Source organism: Sturnus vulgaris, chromosome 14 (genome assembly GCF_052056855.1).
Source record: "Sturnus vulgaris isolate bStuVul1 chromosome 14, bStuVul1.hap1, whole genome shotgun sequence".
NCBI classification, from domain to species: Eukaryota; Metazoa; Chordata; class Aves; order Passeriformes; family Sturnidae; genus Sturnus; species Sturnus vulgaris.
This window is the reverse complement of record NC_142256.1, coordinates 210,532-230,991: the sequence shown is the minus strand read 5'-3', so window position 1 is coordinate 230,991 and position 20,460 is coordinate 210,532. Positions and strand designations below refer to the sequence as shown.

The 20,460-nt window shown below is 41.3% G+C and overlaps 1 protein-coding gene across 12 annotated transcripts in view; it reads left to right on the top strand.

Annotated features, from left to right (window-relative positions):
* The window catches only part of HTR2C (5-hydroxytryptamine receptor 2C), a 211,870-nt gene that overhangs the window by 128,658 nt on the left and 62,752 nt on the right, over positions 1–20,460 (top strand). For 3 of the 12 annotated variants that reach the window (XM_088172902.1, XM_088172893.1, XM_088172891.1), the window contains 3 exons: positions 608–791; positions 4,982–7,379; positions 8,673–9,048. The exons of 1 other annotated variant lie outside the window; for it this stretch is intronic. The gene's annotated coding sequence lies outside the window, so the exon portion shown is untranslated. Of the gene's footprint in view, positions 1–607; positions 792–4,981; positions 7,380–8,028; positions 8,098–8,672; positions 9,049–20,460 lie in introns of all 12 variants that reach the window. 8 more of the 12 variants (XM_014877233.2, XM_088172898.1, XM_088172892.1 and 5 more) reach the window with 7 other exon arrangements.

The following is a 20,460-nucleotide window of genomic DNA, read 5'->3' as shown; positions in this document are numbered from 1 at the left end:
AGGAACATTCTGTTCCAGAGGAAACTCAAATATTAAGTCTTCATAATTTTCACTGTAAATCACTCTGTAACCCTGCATTAAAAGGGAAAAACCCTCTTAAGATATTTATTTCCCAGCATCAGTTATGAAAGTAATGTTCTAATCGAAAAAATTTAAAATACTAATAAATGAGAAAATCCACAGAGAGCCCCTTGATGTCTAAAACCAAGCCAGCCCCGTGACTGTGTGTTTCTTCATCTCCTTGTGAGCACTAAGCAGATTGTTTTTGTGAGTCCCCCCTGAAGGGACAGAAAAAAGCACAGCCCTTTTGGTAGGAATGGCTCATTAAATTTTAGGTGACAAAATTCACTTGCTACGACCCCTTGGGTAAGCACACTTGGTCATTCCTAAACAGTTGTCTTAACTTCAACCCAAATGTTTCCTGATGATAGAAATGCCACTTCCTTCACTTTGCATATATTCAGAATCAGCACCTGATATAATGTCTGCAGCTTGGCCAGTGCATGTCATTCCATGGAGCCAGCGAGCTGACATCAAATTCATTCTTCCCATTGATACTTTCTGGAGGATCAGCTCTCTTTTTGCTGCCTGTGCTGCTGTCACCCAGGATGAAAAGCTGTAGATACCCCAGGGCTGCAGCGTGGGCTTTCAGTGACTTGGATGAGAACTGCACAGATGCATCAGAACAGCATGGGCAGCGACTTCTGGGAAGATCATGAAAAACCCAAGTCTGGCTAATGGACCCCAGCTCCTCTCCTTTCCCTTTTGGCAGCCATTCACGGTAACACAAAGTAAGTACAAAGCCTGGAGCCAAGACAAAATGCAGTGATTTGTGCTGTAAGTGTTCCTAAAGGCAAAAGGGATCATTGAGGGCTTCCCTGAATTGATTCCTGTTTGAAATAAAGCCAGAGCTTAAGTCAGACTTTGCAGAACCGCAGCTGCCTGCCCCTTGGCTGTGGCACTGGGGAACTGAGGTCTCTGACCAGATTTGTTGCAGGGTCAGGGCTGGGTTGGGCAGGAGGGAGCCTGCCAGAGGGTGTGTGGGGTGTTTGGTCAGCTCAGCACTGAGCAGGGACTGTGCTTTCCTGGGTGGAAAGACAGCCTGGTGTGGTGGTGGATCTTGCTGAGCATCTGGAACCTCTTGGGACCAGCATGGCTTCTGCTTGTGATGCTGAGTAAAACTGACGTGACAAATTCACTGTCACAAATAGCACACAGAGAGTTTTCCCACTTTAGCAAGGGAGTCAGTGGGATCCAGTGAAAAAGAGAGACTGAAGGAGTGGGTGTTTGAGCCTTGTGATGAGCTGAGATGATGTACCTGACATCCTGCTCAGCCCAGGCGCTGTCTCCTATTTTGGATAAGACCCCTTTACTCCTGTGAACTGGTTATGTGGGGGTGCTGGACTACATTTCCTGTCCCATCTGCTTTGCTTCTGATGGGAATTAAGTTTTGAAGCTGCCCTTTATTGTTGATGATATCCTTCAAATCAGTTCCATCTCCATGCATGTGAAGTCTTAGGGGAGGGGGAAGGCTTGTGGGTAGTTTTGTTTGGGTTGGGTTTATTATTTTAACTTGAACCTTGTATGTCTATTTGAAATAAAAATGTTTGAAATATACTCCTTCGGAATGAAAATGACATTGCATAATTTCCATATTAAGATTTAAACCCATCATAATATCTCAAGTTCACTTAAACCAAATATTTAAACCTAGGACGTTTCCTATTAATACATAAAGAAAGCTACAACCCAGAGAATTCTCTGGCTAAACACATGAATTATGCTTAATTGCAAACCACTGTAGTTCATAAAAACAGCAGCTATCATCAATTCTTTCTTAGGTAAAGATGAGTTGAGGTATTTTCTAATCTTTTCATCATAATGTGATTAGCCACAATTGCCTGAAGTCACTAATTATGTAGATAATTTTCTTCATGTGCTGATTTCTTTTAAAATGCAAACTCAATAGTTTCTTTTGTAGCCACTGCACCTATTAAAATACTTTTTTCTGCATTGTGAATTGGATTCCAACTTTGATTCAAAAGAAGTTTGACATAAGGTGGAGGTAAAATTAATTATCAAGAAACATAAATTATTACACGAAACATTAAAAAAAAAGTAGGAAGAAGTATGCTTACTAACATGTTGCACTTTTAGCATAAAAATGTTTGAAGTTACTGTAATGCTACAACCAGTGGCAACTGTTACCAGACAATCAGAATTAGTTTTTTCTTTGGGGAGAGATTAATAGGTAACAGGAATTACACAATAGGATTAACAACAGTTACTTAAATGGAAATATTTGGCTGCAGTCAGTGACTCCTACTTACATCATCCCACTTGTTTGCATTGTGCTCCCTCTAATGTTTTGTGCTCTTTGAATACATAAGTTGGGTTTCACGTGCATTTTTTTGGAGGTGAAGCAGGGACCTGGCACTGCTGTCACCCTTCCTGGCTCCAGAGCAGCAGGACCCCTTCCAGGGCTGGGCTGGTGTGCGGCTCATGAGCTGAGGATCTGGTCTAGAAGGGAGAAGACACTCCCAGCAGTGCACCAATGAGAACACCTTTGTCACTGGAACATTTGGCTCCATTTTCAAGGCACAATTTTTGCTCAGTTACAGACAAGGATCTAGGCTTAGGATCCCTGGGCCCCTTCTCTGTTGGCCTCTGGGTACAAAAGTGTCCTCCTGGCTTTGTAAAACGTGGGCAGACCAGCTGAAGGTCAGTGATGAAGAAGGGACATCTTCTGCTCTGAGGCATTACTGGAGATGGTGCCTCCTGTTATTTAAAGTCCACTCCCTTTGTCATGCAAAGCATATAGAGGCAGTAACAGGAAGTGTCATTAACCTTCCTCTCATTTGGGGAGAAACTGTTTGACTGCACTAAAATTATTATGAGTGATATACTGGATATAAAACAGGAATGTTAATTGGAAATTAAGCCAGAAGAGAGGTGTCTGGGGGACAGAGCGAAAGGTGACGCTGGCATATGTCTCATTCTCTGTGCAAAGGACTGCAGGAAAAAGAATGACAGAGGGCAAAGCTGAAGCCACGAAGAATTGCTGTGGGTTTGAGATGTTTGTTGTACCCTACCTTGCTGGAAGAAACTCTGCTCCTAGGCACCCAGTGCCAAACTTCCATGAAATGAAAATTCTGCTGTGGTGGAAAATATTATTATTTTTCTAGCTGTGCTTTGCTCTGTTTAATTTTCTTTCCTAAGAGTGTTCTAAAATACTTAAAGATCCCATATTGTCTATGCTGACTCTTGAGCGGGAAAAGAACAATGTGCTCATGCCTTGGGGCTTTGGATGTCACGAACTGAATTGGTAGAACAGATAAAATTTGGACTGCAGTTTTGAAAATCCTCTCTTGGACTGTGCTACTCTGAGTTGTTTGGAGTCTGGAGAAAATGCAGTTTTTTATCAAAAACTGTGCTCTTTCTCATCAAAAGATCAAAATGAGAGTTAATCTTCTACCCTCTTGTGACCGTGTCTGTGTGTGTTGCTCTTCTGTGGGGTGCTAAATTGGAGTTTTGTGGTGGAGTTGTTTATTTCAAGATCAGAACGTGGCTATTGGTTCTGAGTTAGAGATTTTTTAAATCAGACCTCCAGAGACAGAGAGCTGTCTTACTATCTTTTTACGTGCCACAAAGCTGTTCCAAGGAAAACTGGAAGCCATTCTCTGCAAAATACCAATTTCCTTTTGCTTTAGTTAGTAACATTCAAAATTACCAAAACTGAGTTTAAATGTTTATTTTCTTCTGGTTTTGGTTGGTTGGTTGGGGTTTTTTTTGTTTTTGGGGTTTTTTTTTTGGGGGGGGGGGGGTTGTTTGTTGTTGGTTTTTTGTTGGTTTTTTGTTGTTGTTGTTTGGGGGGGGGGGGGGTTGTGGTTTTTTGTTTTTTTTTTTCTATTTGTTGGTTCCCAGTTCTGGGGCAAGGGACAGACATAGGCTGTCCTCCTGCCTCCCACTCCCTTAAACCAAAGAAAAATTTTTGTCCAATGCAGTGCCCATGTTGTGGTAAAAATGCAACCACAGTTTATGCAGGAATACTTTTAGAGATTGGAAAAAATAGAAAAAATATTTTTACTTGTTTGTGGACTACAAGAGAAAAAACTTGCGGGTGACTGAGAGATTTGTAATTTGTGGAGGTTCCCTGTGCTGGGGAAGTGCTCTGGGGTGGGTGGGATACCCTTTGGTCTTGGATTTATTTAGTATGAAGGGAGCCCATGGATGGGATCCAGCTTTTGTAACCCTCATGCAAGGAATAAGTCTTTGTCTTAAATAGGATTGTAACACTCTTGTTTGAAAAGAATTGTGTGAAGCCAGCACAGACCTTTCTTCCTAAAGCCATATAAATCTCCGTGAGACTCCTTTGTCACACCCAGTGGGCTCAGGGAGGGAATCCTGAAAGAACTAAACTCAAAACAGAAATAAAAATGGGGGAAAAAAATTGAGTGAAACACTCTTCTGTGCCTCAGTCACAGTTCAAAATTGAGTTAAGTTTATTTTTTGTATTTTTTTAAAGATAATTCTGAGTAGTTGTGTAGCAGCATTGCTAAACTCAGCCTGCAATATAGTGAAAAATATATTAATAATGGTGCAGAATCTTAAATACCCTAACATTATTCTCCCATTGCACTGACTTTAAACACATTTTTCAAGGGAACAGCAACTTAATTCTTAATTAAAATCACTAAGCAATTGCAGATTACATTTAATTTAAATATTTATTGACTTTGTTTAAGCTTTCAAAATACATTAGACTTTGAACAGTAAAACTGCTAATATCTGAATGATAATTTTACTTCTGAGCCCAATCAAGAAGCTAGTCAGGAATACAGCTCAGAAGTTGCTGTGCTGGAGGAAATGCTTTAATAAAGTATGTACAGAGGGCCTTTAAAAATGATTGGTCTCCAGTAAAGAAAAATTTTGTTGCATCTGATAGTATTTTAAAATCTTGCATTTTCTCTTTGCTTTGCAGGAGTTGCAGTTCTTCCTGCTGCCCCAAGTACAAATGCAAGAAGGATACAGTGAACCAAAGGCAGATAAAAACATACCAACCTGTTAATCCTCTTGTTTTTTATAATGCTTAACACATTGGAGCCCATGATTACCCCAGTTGATTCAACTAGTCAACACATATAAAGTTAAGCATATATGTAGATATTTTCAGAGTAGAAATTTAAAGCTTGCACAAAGAAAATTTTCACAGTTTTAAGGGTATCCCTATCTGTAAAAGGTTATTTGCATTAAAATATTCCCCCCAGCAGTATTTGGTAACCCAGAACATCCTTTGGCACAGAATTTTCTCCGGTATCGCTGAGCCCCACTACCAGACCACCAAGGCTTTTTCAAGGACCAGTTCAAACTCTTGACTTCTCATTCCTGCTCTCTTCTAGGCCAGTTTTATTCTCTGCTATACCCTTTCATTTTGAGAAACAGCTTTTCTGTTGCATTTATCTGCATGCCTAAAAGCCGTCAGATCCTGCAAGCTTTAGGATGATTTAATATAACTTGTAGGTTTAATTTTGCAAAAATGCTCATGTTGCCCAAATAACATGGTATCTATGAAATCTTTCAGGATTGAGTTTGAACCTCCTGGAAGCCTGTTTGGCAGTGTCTCACATTCTGCAGTGTGGCAAAAAGTGCTCCTGAGATTAACACACTCTTTGTGCATTTCATACAGACATTTCAGCTAGCCTTACAGTCTTCCCTTGGTTTGTTCTCTGTATTGTGAAGTCTGTAAGAGCTGCAAGATCTTTTCTGCTTTTTCTTTATAATGCTATGAAACATTACGTGAATTGTTGTAGATTGTGTTTCCTGTCTTATTGTACACTGCTGTTTAGGTTGGAATAGAGCATGTTTAATTTTTTCTTGGCCTCATTACATTTCATTCCCTGCTTCACGCATCGCCTGTCCTGTTAGTCCATAAATCTGATCTATTCTAATCACTGTAAATTCTCTCTTTCCCCTAGCTGTGTGTCACCAGCAACACTAGTCACTTTGGAAATTGCTTTCCTGAGAGGTCATTTTACAAAAGATAAAGGAGGAGGCATTGTGCAGTGTGTAAGGCTGGGGGTTTCTCACTCCTTCAAGGCTCAGAGCAGCTGCTGCAGTCTGAGCTCTGCTCATAGGCTCATCTCAGCAGCTGAGAGGGTCACCAAGAGGAGTGCCTTGGGCTCAGACTGTAGCATGGCAAAGTCTTCACTGGGGTTTGTCATTTTTGTGTAGTATAAATTACTAAATCATATTAGGTGGCCTGATAAAGAAGAATTACCAGTTCAGAGTCACTTTTGTTGGAAAAAGGACTTTTTAAAGGCAGAAATTTTGTGGTACTTGAAAACAGACAGTGATGCAGAGCCAAGAACCTGCTCTGGACGGCCCATCACAGGATCCCCTTATACATGAACACATTGTGCAAATCTTATGTGCCTCCTGTTTTACTTCTTCTCCCCTTTGAAGAGCACTGACAGGCTGATATTTGTATATTGATATGACAGTCAGTCTGTGGGTTAGCTGAGATCAGTTACATCAGTAATTTTCCCGTTTTCCATACTTGCAGGTGTCAGTGCCTCCCCTAAGCTCTCGTTCCTCTGCTGACCCTGCTTTGGGGCTGGTTTGGTGGGGCAGACACTGTGCTGCAGCCAGCACACATCTGCTCATGGTCTTCCTTGTGCTGCTGCTGCTTTTCCTGCTCCTTCCCCCTCTCATTTAGCACTTCTGTGCCATGCTAGATATCACAGGAAACTCCTGAAAAGGGATTTTGGCTTTCTTGGATTCCTGCACAGCCTCTGCATGGAGGCTTCCCTGGTGCTGCTCCAGGCTCTGGGGTCTGTGTCAGGGTGTTGGGTGCACTAGGGAGTTTTACCATTTTGTTTTCTTGGCCTGTTGTCCTGGGGTACAATGCAAAAATGTGTATTCTATCACCATCTGTTAAAATGTGGGAGGGGTGGTGATCCTTATCTCTGTGGGAGATATCCTCTGTTGATGTGCCATCTGGTAAAATCAGGGGGATGATCATCGTTATCTTTTCGCAGCCCATCCTTCCTCCAGAAGATATATTCTGTTAATGGGCCATTAAGTCCTATTGTGTGACTGATAAGATTACATCATCCCATTGGGAGATGCTCCAGCCAGGGGCAGGAGACACGCCTTTCCTACCTAGATAAAAAAACTGGGGTTTGGGACGCGAAAGCAGCCCTTTCCACTGGATCCCAGAGGGAAGTCGGACATTTTTTCCACCTCATCGCTGGATCTTCGGAGGAAAACTGCACCTTCCACAGGAGCACTGCTTCAACTGAATCATATCTGTCATCCAGGAGGACTGCAGCCACCATTTATACAGACTGCTACCAACACCCTGACTGACAGGGTGTCAGGTTGTATTTCTGACTTTGTCGGTGGTTTTTCTTTTATATTATTGCATGTATTTTATTTTTTCTCTTTTCTCCTATTAAATTGTATTACTGACTTGGAGTCCCGCACTGGTTTTACTTTCAAACCAACACACCTGTGCAGTAGAGATGTTTTGGAGCAGGAGATGGTCTGTTCCTCAGAGTGTCAGGCTTTTCCCTGACCTGGGCTCCTGAGCTGGATGATTCCCCTTGCCTGTGATGCTGTGTTCCATGATATGTGTAGTGATTCATGGCCACAATTATGTTTCTCTTGCAGAAGAATGCAATCCACTGTCTTGGATAAATGAGTTTAAGATTCATGAGTGAGAAGAACACAACGAAATTTAAATACTAGTATTTATTTTTCCTGAATCCCTCCACCTATTTTCTTATTTCCTTCTGATTTTTCACTAATCAGGGAGAATAAGTGGGGATGGGAACATGCCAATTTTTGGTTGGATTACTGAAGGGCAGTTTCCACAGCCATGTGACACTACTACAGCAAAATTCAATTAGGATGCTTCCTAGAGGTTTTAATTGATTAATGTATTTATTTGATTTGGTGAGGTTTAGTAGCTTTTTAATGACCTTTTGAATGTTTCTTGTTTTTAAATGACTCATATCGCCTTTCTAGCCCAAGGATGCTGCAACACCATGTGTCATGCTATACTGCTTTTTTTCGGTCCACTGGTGACTGCTGAAGGTATAAATTCTCCCTGTTGCACAGAAATATGCCAATGTATTACCTTCTGCTAATTTTTCAGATGTGCTACTTTAATTAACAAAGCTAATGCTTAGGGATCTGATTACTGAACAGTTCTGGTGACAGATTAAGCCTTCCTGTATGCAGCTGGTTTGTTGTGTTTGCAGAGGAGCTGTTCAAACCAGTGCAAGTTTGCATCAGTGGAACCCAGAGAAGAAACTGAGTGACAAACCAGACTAAATAAACAAGTGAAGTAGAGGAGAGTGGTATGAGCTCTTGCTGGCGTTTGTGTGATGAAAACTCCTTGCACTTGAAGATGTTAATTATGGGCAATTTTTCTTTCGTGTTGTGAGGTTTGAATTACTCAGAACTATGTTTAACGATAAAATACTAAAACGGAACAAATTCTGAGTAAGCCACAGCTGACCAAGCTGTCCAATTAATAGGATTTTGTCTAATGGACTAATTTAATTGGGATGTTTCAAACATACTCTAGAAAAGCCACAGACATTTAAATTTCAAGGAAAAGCATTGTTTTTCATTCATTTCTCTCTCTCTCCCTCTCTCTTCCCCAGAGGTCTCCCTGGCATGTTTGAGTCTCGTCCCCAGTGAGCAGTTCAGCCCAGTGCCATACACAGGTTGAGAGTGCTTTGAGAAGAGCTCAGCAGCAGCAAAGCTGCCCAGCTCATCACAGGTGCATAGGCCCCAGATCTCCTTTGGAGCAGCTGCCAGAGGGGCTGAGCTTCCCTGTTTCCTGCTGTGCTGCCCAGATCCTGTTCCATGTTGGCAAAGGCTGGTGGGAACCTGTGACTCCGTGGTTCTGTGTGAGATCCTCGTCCCGCTCACCCACTCCTGTCCCTGCCAGCAGTGCTGCATCCTCACCCACCAGATGTGCAAGTGGCTGCAGAGAGCTCCCCTCCCTGAGCACAGGTGCTCTCTTTCAAGAAAAACGTAAGTTCTGCTCAGCAAGTGCTGGGCAAATGTATAACTGCATGTTCAAATAAAGAAACTGCTGCTCCTTGGGGACAGGCAAGGGGGACAGGGCACTACAGAATTCTGGCAGTGGCTGGGTTGGGAAAGTGCCAGTTCAGCACACTGCTCTTAATTTGCCTGGCAAGGCAGCTCTCCCAGATGAAGTGAGATGTGGTGAAGCCAAAATTCTCTTCAGGAAGCTTTATTTGGTTTAAAATGCTTTGTTATCAAATACTGCTTCTGACTTCTAACTTTTAACTAGCTTCAGTTCACCTCTGTCTTTGTTTTAAATTCAGTGGTACTTTACACAAAGTGTTCTCACCAGACAAGCCACTGCTGAGTTTGTACACAGAGTAGTTTAGTGTTCATCTGTCTCATTTTTTTACTGTCCAAGATGAATCTCGGGGGACTAAAGCTCTGAACCAAGTGGCTTCAGGCTATACATCTGGAAAACAGAGCCACTTAGACCTTTGTAAAGAAAATAATTTAGTAATCAGTGAAAGAGGCCAGTCTCCAAGCCAACTCATTTGGAAAAATTGCCAGTGTAGTAACTACAGACATTTTATGACAATAATACTGATTATGTCCTTCCATTATTGCCAGAATTTCTTCTCTGGAACTTCAGGTCTGAGTTGGTTTTGCACCAACTTCTATGATCCTGTGCATTAGAAATGATTTGTAATTTGAGATTGATGCTGCAGAGCTGGACATGGAGCTGCTGACCAGTGCAGGTGAAACCGTTGGGAAGTGAGGAAGACGCTGCTGCCTTCCCAGCTCTGTCCATCCTCCCTCAGGAGCAGGGAAGCAGCCTGGTCTCTGGTCTCTTGTACAAAGGGGAAGAAGGGGCCACTTAAGTGTGTGTTTGCCTGCACCCCCTGCCTGCCAGCCCACAAAATCCACAGCACACCCCAAGTGTCTCTGGGAACACACCAGTGCCAATGGGATGGCATTGGTCTCCTACCCTGCCCCCCATGTGTGCCAATTCAGGGCATTCTCACCCAGACACAGGTTATCACTCTCTTGTACGCTATGTTCTGCTAATTAGATATGTGTGGTAAGTCTTAGAACTTCTATCTAATCTCAGACTTCAGGCCCTTATCTTAGAGTTTTTCCTTATTTTCTTTGCAAATGAGAAGATACTTGTGTTCCTGAGCACATTTAGCAGTGTTGTTTCTGCACCTTCCAACCAGGCAGGATGTCCTGCAATGCTGGATATCAGCCAAACACAAAAGATACTGCTTTCCATTTTGAAAAATCTTTCTGGCAATCAGAAAGTTTGGGGTGAAACACAGCATAAAATAAAGTGAAGGGGAGACTGGTCTGTAGATATCATGTTAATGCAATGTACAGTTTTTAGTTTTGATTGCCCATGGTTTATAATATTTTGAAAGTATAATGATTAGGGTAAAGGCTCTGGTTTCTGTACCTGTGCTAGTGAGATACTGCTCCCTATCAACAGTTATATGTCATTTAGGGAAAATTTCTTTAAAGGTTTGCTATCCTGACTTTTTTTGCTATGGGCTGCTACATGGAAAAGATGTGGGGCAGAACTTCCCACCAAGTGGGAGCAGGAGGACAGGTAACATGGGCTCTGCTGTTTCAAACCCAGGGGATCTCCAGGCACAACTTCCCCCAGCAGTTCACAGCAAGGCAGTCCAGACTCAGCACACAGATCAAATCTACTGCTTTTCCATCTTGGTTTCATGTGGTAAAGGCTACGGCCGAGTTCAATTAAATACATGGAAAGATAAAAGAAGGAGCAGAAGCAATGTGCCTTGAGGCACAGAAGCCTTTATGGTGCCTTTCACAGGCTCAATTACATTGCTGGCATTATTGTCAGCATTGTTTTTAAGCAATGTTAGTGAGGAGGGAGTAGAAAGAAAATAATTCTAAATTTATGTGCTCTAAAGGCTCATCTAGAAGGTTTTCACTAGCTTCATAAAAGCTCTGTACACTGAATCTAAAAAAAATATAGCAACATGGTTTATCTCCTTTGCATCATCTTATCTTTCAGCCTCTTGATTTTTGTTGTACTATTCTTGTCCCTTAAAATTCAGAGAAGTATTTTGAAGTTTACATACTATAAAATAAGTAGTTACAGATCTTGAAGGATGTTTTGAGCAGCACTTCAGCAGAAAGACAAGGTCTGGACACAAGGTCAAGACTCCAGGGATGTCTCCAGTGGTGACTGGAGACTTGTGAAGTCTCAGACTGCTGCAACACATCCTCGTTTGATGGGTGGGAATGATTTGTTGGGATTTGACCAAAAATTAATGATAAAATAACTTTCTGGTGAGGAGACAGAAAAGCTTCGACACCACCAACCCATTATTGCTTGTGGATTTTAACAGTGAATAATTGTACTTTTGGAGAGGGTAACTATTTCCACAAAAATCCATGGTTGCTGTCCAGCAGTAAAAACACTGAAAAACCACACAGGCTGTTTCTGGGGGAAGCATTTCTCAGTGACAGCTGCAGAAGAATTGCTTTGTGCTTTTCTCAGGAGAGAAAACACCCATGTGCTCCATGTGATCATCTACAGGATTCACCACCTGCCCTGCTGATCACCTGGTGGGTGGAGGTGGGGATGTCCTGCTGTCAGTGTTCAGAGACCAAGAGGAGGGGAAGCCAGCTCCAGCTGGATTTTATACAGAGCTATTTGTTTCCAAAAGTGCCAGCAGATTTAAATTACTGCTGCGGTTGTCAACAAGTTCCCCCTGCATATTCTGTTATGATTAAGGTCCTTAGAGGTTTTGGATTGCTTATGTTTCTCAGTGTAGCTGCAGACTGTGAACATAAGGGTTGCATCAAGTAATTTAAATAATTAATTGAAAGGCAGAGGTTCCTTTCCTTCTGTGCACTTTGGATACAAACATTCCTGCTGACTCCACATTTGAATCACAGAATATTCTGAGTTGGAAGGGACCCACAAGGATCATGGAGTCCAGCCCTTCAGTGAATGTCTGTACAGGGATCAAACCCTGACCTTGTTGGTTTTAGCACCAGGCTCTGACCAAGTGAGCTGTGCCTCTGTCCTCTTGCTGCTGAAAAGAAAACATGGTCAGGTTGCTAGCTGTTAACTCAAAACTTGTCAGCTTTTGCACTTGACACAGTTGCTCTCAGAAACAGCTGGTGCTGCCTTGCTGCTACCAGTGCCAGAGTATTTTGTTTGATGACTTAATCAACATGTTATTCTATTAAGAAACATTTGTGAATTCAAATACAAATGTATGATGATAATTTCTGTAATTTAAAATAAAAAGGTAATTTCCTCAAATTCCAAACATGCCCATGATGAAACAGCCCATGTCCTGTTCCTGATTTCCTTTGAAGCCAAGTCTAAGCAGGCTGTGTACCTTGTCTGAGCAATGCAGGGCAGTGACTTTGCTATTATTTGACCAAGTCATTCAGAGCATCGAGAAAGTTCAGACTGATAGTATGCCCAGTGTTTACAGAGCTTGGTTTCTGAAAAAGAGAGAAAAGTGTTCGTCCTTCTGCTCCATTACAAAGATTGTTGCTTTTTATGCTGAGTAGAGATGTGCTTGTTTTTTTGTTTCCCCTCTGGAATTAATTGAAAATCTTTAATGCGGATTGAATTAAAAGTGTCTTCTCCATATGTTTTTATGATATTGCAAGAAGCCTTATCTGGTACATTCCAGAAGAAACTTTTCATCCAAATTTTTCTTCTGCTGTTCTTGATTCTAGCTGGTATTAGACACTTCAACAGATCCAGTATATTCAGGTTTTTGGGCAATATAGAAAGGTACATTTAACATTACTGACCTTTGATTTGGGAGTGGATGTGGATTAGGTTACATCTTACATTTTCTTTCTAAAGGGATTGCACTTTTTTTCTTTTGCAAAAATTCAGTTGCAGCAAATTGAAGGTCAGCTTTTCATGTGCCATGACCTTTTATTACTTGGACTTCATTGTTCTCTGTGGTTTTATATGGCTGCAATTTTGTTGTGCTTAGAGTGCATGGGACCAAACCCAGGACTATTATGCTTATTCTGAAGACCTTGAGAGCAAGTTTGCTTTGCATGTCTCAAGAGAGCTAGTTTTGAATCCTGCACATACAATTTAAGTATTAATTTAGCTGCTAGAATGCCCTAAAACTTCAGCATTAATCAGGAGTTAATCAGTAATCCTGTCTTTCAAAAATTTTTGTAAGTTTACAGAATTATTGAGCTTTCTCTGGCAAAGAAATTTCTTGATCTTGTTAACAAGGAAAACAAGAAGCTTAAAGCTGACAAAAATGCAGTGTTGTTGTTTGGATTTTGATTTTATTTTTAATTTCTAGGGTCTGATCATAGCATGCTTCCTCAGTTTGCAGGCAAGGACAGGAAATATATCTCATCCACAACACCAGATTTGCCCCAGCCTCTGCTGCGGAGACTGAGTTCTCTCAGACAGTTTTGTTCCTTATCTCCTGTCTTTTCTCTTTAGTATCTTCTGGACTAGGACTGCCCAATTGCCTCTTAATTGGCTTATTTCTTTTAATTTACCATCTCTCTTTCTGAATGGCAGTCAGTGCTGACCTGCTTTCTCTGCTGGAGATGCATATTATTGTAGCTTGTTTGAGACAAACTGTTAAAAAAAAAGGAAAAAATTATAATTTATCTGGCTTCTGGGTAGGCAGGATCTTAAATGCTGCAATTTGCTTCACAAGTCCCTTTAATGAGCAGGAGGGGGCACCTACCTATTTTCTTAAGCTTAGCAACTTTAACATGTCCCATATGGACAGGGATGTAAGTATTTTTTCTAATGTCTACTTTTCTGTGCTGGCTTAAACATTTCATGGGCAAGTAAATCAGTAATTTCAAGTGCAATGTGTGATTGTCGCCTGTGGTCACATAGCAGAGGTCACCTAAGGCTGTGTTCTAAGCTGAGGCCAGGGTGTCTCGCTGTATCTTGAGATGCTTCTTTCAGCTCACTGCTTAGCAGACCTTTCCAGAGGCTTTTCCTGGTTTATTCTTAGCTTCTCCTGACACCCACAAATGACTTCAGGAAGATGGATTATCAGCATGGCATAACAGCTGTCAGCAAGCAGGACCCCCTCCCTTCCTTGGGCCTATCCCACAGCTGAACAGTCGACCCTCGCCCGGATTTATCTGGAGGGATGAGGCTGACTCACAGTGCTCTGTAAACTTGTGGGGGATTCTTCCGTAAAAGCAGCAATGTATTAATGTCATCCAAAAAAGAAAAAGCTTCTGCTCCTGTGAGTTATTTCTGTCCATTTGGCAATCTGCTCTCTTCCTCAATTAAACAAAACTGTGCCCTCGTGTTCTAGCAGATTCATTGCTGCTCAAACCAGGTATCAAATAAAAACTACTGTATTAAAGAAGGTGTGTGACCACACAAAAGGATTTAGGTGCTTATGGAGATGACTGCTGCAATCTACTCTTAAATACACTGATTTTATAACTGATACTTTGAACAGCCTAGAGAGACTGCATGTAGCCGTGGAAAGGGGTTTTAACCCTTTAAATGCTGCGGAAATAAGATGCACAGCTACATGGTCGTCTTTCATGATAGGAAGAAAGAGACAAGTTTATTCAGAAACACACTTGGTTTTATAGCAAGAGTAGAGAAAAGGTGATTGGTTCAGAGAGAAGACACCCCATTCCCAGGGCCTGGTCACACACCACAACAGGTGTTTTATCTTGTTATTAATTCCTTTTTATTTTGACCAAATTATCACCCTGGGAGAAATTCTCCCTAGCCTTCAGCTGGGCCAGCTTATCGGCTGGGAACAGAGCTGAGAAGCTCCAGCCTGGAATATTTTTCAGGCTGTAATTTTCTTACTTTCTCAATATGTGTCCCACAGCTGGGAGCATACTCTCCCCATCTAGCCTCTTCCTGGGTTTAAGAGACTCTCCGACTTCAGGGTCATGTCATGTCTTCAGGGTTCATGCCTTGCCATTCTACATAGTAGGAGACATTAGGTGATGCTACTTGATGCCAAAGCAGCTGATAGCTTCAAGAGAAATGACATTAGAAAGCACCTTGCTATTATAATGGGAAAGTAGTAAAGGCCCTATCTTCAGACCTCGTAAAATGCTCTTGAGTTGGCATTGTGAAAGTATGAGGTGATATCTGCAGTGATTTTACCCTGTAATTTTGGCTTTGCCACTCAGCAGAGAAATGCTGATGGCCCCAAACAAGGTCAAGTATATTGTCACTGTGGCCTAGTCGGTGGCTCCGGGACCATCACAGACCAGAGATTTGGCTGAAATTTTGCCGACAAAATAGCAGTGTTTATGTAAGTAACTATCCATAACCCACCACAATTCTTTGCCTCGCTATCAGGCCAGTGAGGTTTTCTTATCTAAATCCTGTTTCCATTGTTGTGTTGTAGTAGGAATTAAGATAGGACTCCTGGGCTAGGGACAGACAACTTCCTACATTTGCCATGGCAACATCTGTACTGGAAGGAAAGAGTGCTTAGTACTTAAGACTGTGTTTAATATCCTGCTCAGTGACCTTTTTAAGAGAGCTGAAAGTGCTAATGGACAGAGTAGTCTGTGAAAGGATATGTGCTTTTAATCAGCTTTCCAATAGTAAGATAATAAAAGCAATACTCCTTTCAGGATTCTGTTTCTATGATCTCTATCTCTATTTTCCAAGGTCACTAAAGAAGTAAGTAGAAGCAAAGATAATCTTCCAAGGAGTATTACTGTAGAGAAGTGAAAAACATCACACCCACTAGATTGTTCTGCTTCCAGCTCACAGTGAGGGTGTCAAACCATGTAGAGAACAGAGTCAGGGGTTTCACAGGGCACTGGTCACAGCAAATTTCCAGTGCAGCATGAACTTCAGCTTGTGGTCCCAAGCATTATTTGGTACTTTCAGACTGAGAATTTGGACTTTTTCTTCTTAACAAACTATTTAACTTGAAGGAGGGGAGGAAATTATTTTTATAGTTGATGGCACTGATTTGGTTTGGCTTCAATGAGTTTTTTTAGTTTCTTTAAAACCTCTACAGAAAACACTCCACTTATCCCCAAGAACTATCATCTGCTGCAGGTAAAAAGAAAACCTATCAACAAATATTAGTGAATTTTTTTAACATAATAGGTTGGATACAGCAGCAAAATGGTGTCATTTAAATATCCAAAGTTGTTTCTGTTCTCATCTGCGATGAACTCTGCCCCTCAGGAGCAGTCATCCATTTTCCCTAGACTTCTTTAGGTTCTGTGTACAAGAACCAAATCAGGCTCCTTTCAGTGGTGTCCAGTGACAGGACAGGGGCAATGGGCACGAACTGAAACACAGGAAGATCCATCAGAATAGAAGGGAAAATATCTGTACTGTGAGAGTGACAGAGCACTGGAACAGGCTGCCCAGAGAGATGGTGGATTTTCCCTCTGGGAGATTCAAACCTGCCTGGATGCACTCCTGTGCACCCTGTCCTATGTGAACCAACCTGAGTAGGGGGGTTGGACTACATGATCTCCAGAGGTCCCTTCCAACACCAGCCAGTCTGTCTTTTTGTGACCAAGCAGCAAATTTTATTCTCCTGCATTGAAAATGCACTGAATTTTTGTCCAGGCCTTGAATTTTCTTTCTTTAATGTTGATACAAGTAGAAGAAGCAAGTCCTGGAACATGAAAGAATTATTTACTGTAGATGTTTTGGTTAATGAAAAGACATAGCAAAGTTACAGTTTGTAGTACAAGATTTATTTTGATTGCCAAAGCACAGGACTGCCTTTACAGCAGAACTCCTGTCCACACCCAGATTCTGTTCCTCATCCAGCTCCTCATCCAGGAGCTCTGCAGGCAGTTCTGCCTCGGTTGATGGAAGGACTCTCTGTGATGGACAGGGTGTGCAGGAGACCTGCATTGATCCACACGTGCTGTGTGTGTGCAGAGGTGATGCAGAAATGAAGAACAATGATAATGGATTATGGGCAGCAGGGTTAAACAGTGCTTTCACATGCCACAAGAAATCCTGGAATCAAATTGAACTTTTCACATCAAATAAACTACAAAATTTAATCCCTTATGATTCCAACCTGGGAACCTTTTTCTTTGATTTGCTGGCCATGTACTTTTTCTCTCTAGATCATTACTGTCTGTGTTGAAGCCTGCTTTTATTGCATACTATAGCACAATAATGATCTTTTTTTTTTGGTGTACCATGCTGTGAACATCCAAGCCAAATTGTTGACAGTTTTAATGTGTTTTGGAGCAAGTGCATTTCCTGAGGTACAATGTGTTCCACCTTATCCTTCAGTTTATATATCAATTATTCTGCCTCAGGCAGAGATACTTAGGCTAATGTCTCTTGGTTGTTGCTTTTAATTTGAATTCAGTTATGGACATTGAAGAAACTGTCTCAGACATTACAATTGCTTTAAGTTCACAACAGAAATGGTCCATGAGCCATCAGACTGTTTTCAGACATTCACACCGAATGCTGAAATTCAGCCATCTAGCTTAGACTGTGCCAGGCAGCTGTAGAGTATTGCACAGGACAGCAGTGATATTCAAGTTACATTGTAGTTGAATAACATATCTTGAGTTCCTCTGTTCAATTAACTGCTGAGCATTTAGCTGCTCTTAAAAGGAAGGGTCCTGTTCTGTCTTCACTCATGGCTCTATGCTCCCAGCATTTCTCTTGCATTAGTTTTTGCCTTCACTGAATCCATTAGTGACTATTTCAACTTATTAATTAGCTGGGATATTTCCCAACTGAGAAAGAACAATAAAAAAAAGACAAAAAAAGAGAAAAACACCCCCTGGGCTAGTGAGCTGATACAGCTCATTCCAAAGTGTTGAATTTCAGGCATGATGAATAGCCAGTCCAAAACCACCAAAATCATGTTTTCCTTCGGGTGTCTGATGGAACAGCACCGAAGCATAAAAGTCCTGTGAAATAGTCATGACTGCTTTAATTTTACCATCTCCCTCTGTCTTTCTGTTACTGTTTCTAGTCTGACAAGCACAGTGGTTATCAAAGAGTTCCAGTTAGATAGAAGGATGTGCTTTTCTCTTGTGGTTGAACCAAAAGCTTGAAAACCTCGAGTGTGTGCAGTCCAGGGTTTCTGGAGTGAGAATCCAGAATTGAACCCACCTGGGGATATTGTGTCTGCTCCATTGCTGCTCCCAGATTTTATTTCCAAGATATCAGGTCTTGATTTATGTGCTTGTAAATTGAACATAAGTATGTTTACATGTTGTACAGATACTGTGGCTCTGAAAAGCTGTTTGAGAGCCTGAGATAATAGAGAAGCTGTGTAAGAACTTGTAAGGAAGGAATCCTGCTAAATTAGCTGTTAAGCTTTCTGTAAAAGTTTTCCTGTGAATATACCCATATATTGGTGTTATAAAGATACTTTGAAATATAGTCAGGTGAATTATTTCACCTAAAGAAAGAATATGTCTAAAATGTAGTCCTATTTCTCTCTCTATCTAAAACAAGCTGATTTCTAAGATGTAAAGCCAAAAGAAACCCAAGCTGTGTTCTCCATTTTGCTCTTTCTTTCCCATCCATTTTGACAGCTTGTATGGCTCCTGCCACTGGCCAGGTATGAAAGTAGAAAGCTGGCTGTGTTAGTCACAGGACACCTTCAAAGCCTGGCTTAAAGCAAGACCTGCTGAGGATTTTGTGGGGAGGCTTCTTCACCATGGCCCTGCACCCACTATGCAGTTCACCAGAGTTGCCCTGGCCCTTAAGGATAGGTCCTGGGGCTGGTGAAAATCCATCAGTGTTTTTAAGATGTGGAGCTGAGCTGATTAGTCATGCTGATTTACAGCAATGACTAATGGTTGGTGAACTTCTGGGTGCAATCTGAATTTTGGGCAAAGCTGTTTGATCTTTGGCACTCCCTGGTTTTGCATATGATTGAAAGAGAATGGCCTTTTATCTGTAGGTGAAGCAATTTTGGCTGCCCTCTGACAGCTTCTCACAAGGATACTGGGACTTGAGACAAACATGAATCAATTGGCTTCTGAGAAAAATTCTGAGAACTGGCTCTCTGCCACTCTGCCTGGAAATGGGACAAAAGTAACATCATTGCTCCATTCTCTTTCACTTTGCTGAAAATTTTTCTAGCCAAAATCCTCAGGCTAGAAAAACAGTCCAAAAAAATCTCAGCAATGTGGTTTTGTTGTCAATAATGATGGGATTTAGGGTGACTGAAAAACCCTAAGTACTTGGCTTTCCTTGGTGAACTTGAGCAGACGAATATGGATTGAACAGTCAAGTGCTAATCTGTGAAGAGCAAGTGGTGTGATTTTTGCCTCGGGAAGAAATGATGGTGGGGTGTGAGTGATGTAGAGCAGGGCTGGGGACTCTGGAACCAGCGGATCCCGCTCATGCTGAGGAGCTTCACTCCCCATCACTCCCCCCAGAACGTCCTGACTTGGGAAACTGTGCTTCAAGGAAGGTGTTACTTCAAATATGTGGTTTCAGGTTATTTAGCCTGCCTTTAGTCTGCGTGAAAGAGAGGAAAACGGTAAGGGCAGGTGATAAATGCAGCAGGAGCTGTTTGGGGAAACGCTCCCCAGTGGTTCGAGGCTGGGACTGCACCTATGGACAGCAGAGGTTATTATTTGTCAGAATGGAAAACAATTTACTTTTAATGATCCAAACACACTTTTAAAAAGTTTTAACAAGTTCTCAGAATCTAATTAAGAAAGCTTGTGCAATCAGCAATGGGGCAGAGCCCTTCCTTGAGCTGGTGTGACCCGTGATGCAGTGTCACCTGGTGGGCTCTAATGCCAAAGCTGTGACATTCCCATCTCTGGAGTTCATCTCTGGCAGTTAAAAGTCTGTCCATCTTTCAGCACTTTTAATTTTGTCTAATTTATTGACAGGATTAATATGTTCATATTTCATAGCATTTTTGAAAATACAAAACCAGGCTGGTTTCAGTGTTATCTCTAGAATGTAAAAGTGCATTTGTGTGATTTTTCAGAGTCTTTTATACTCAATAATGCATTTTTATTTTTCCATTCTTGTTTAATTCATTTTGGATTAAAAGGATACCTCTAGAATTAAGTATGTTCTTGCCAGTTTAAAATCACTTATTAATAATATATTTGGACCTTGAACAGAGGTTAAGTTTTATTGTATTATTTACTTTTAGTCAGCTTAAAATTCTTAATTGTGAGAAAATTCTGTCTTGAGCAACTAAGTCTGTAATTCTAAATGAAACTGATTTAGCTGATCTCATAAATAATTAGTGAAATTGGAAATCAGATAAACGCTGATTCATTAGCATCTGGTTTTAGATTGTGAATGTAAGAAAATATGAATGGGAAGAGGATGCTAGAAGTGTAGCTGTTGGCAAGTAATAATTAGAGAGAGTAAAAGTAATTTATTCAAGATTTAAGATGGCTGTAGATGACAGTATTCAATTTTTTCCTACAGTGAAACAGTGC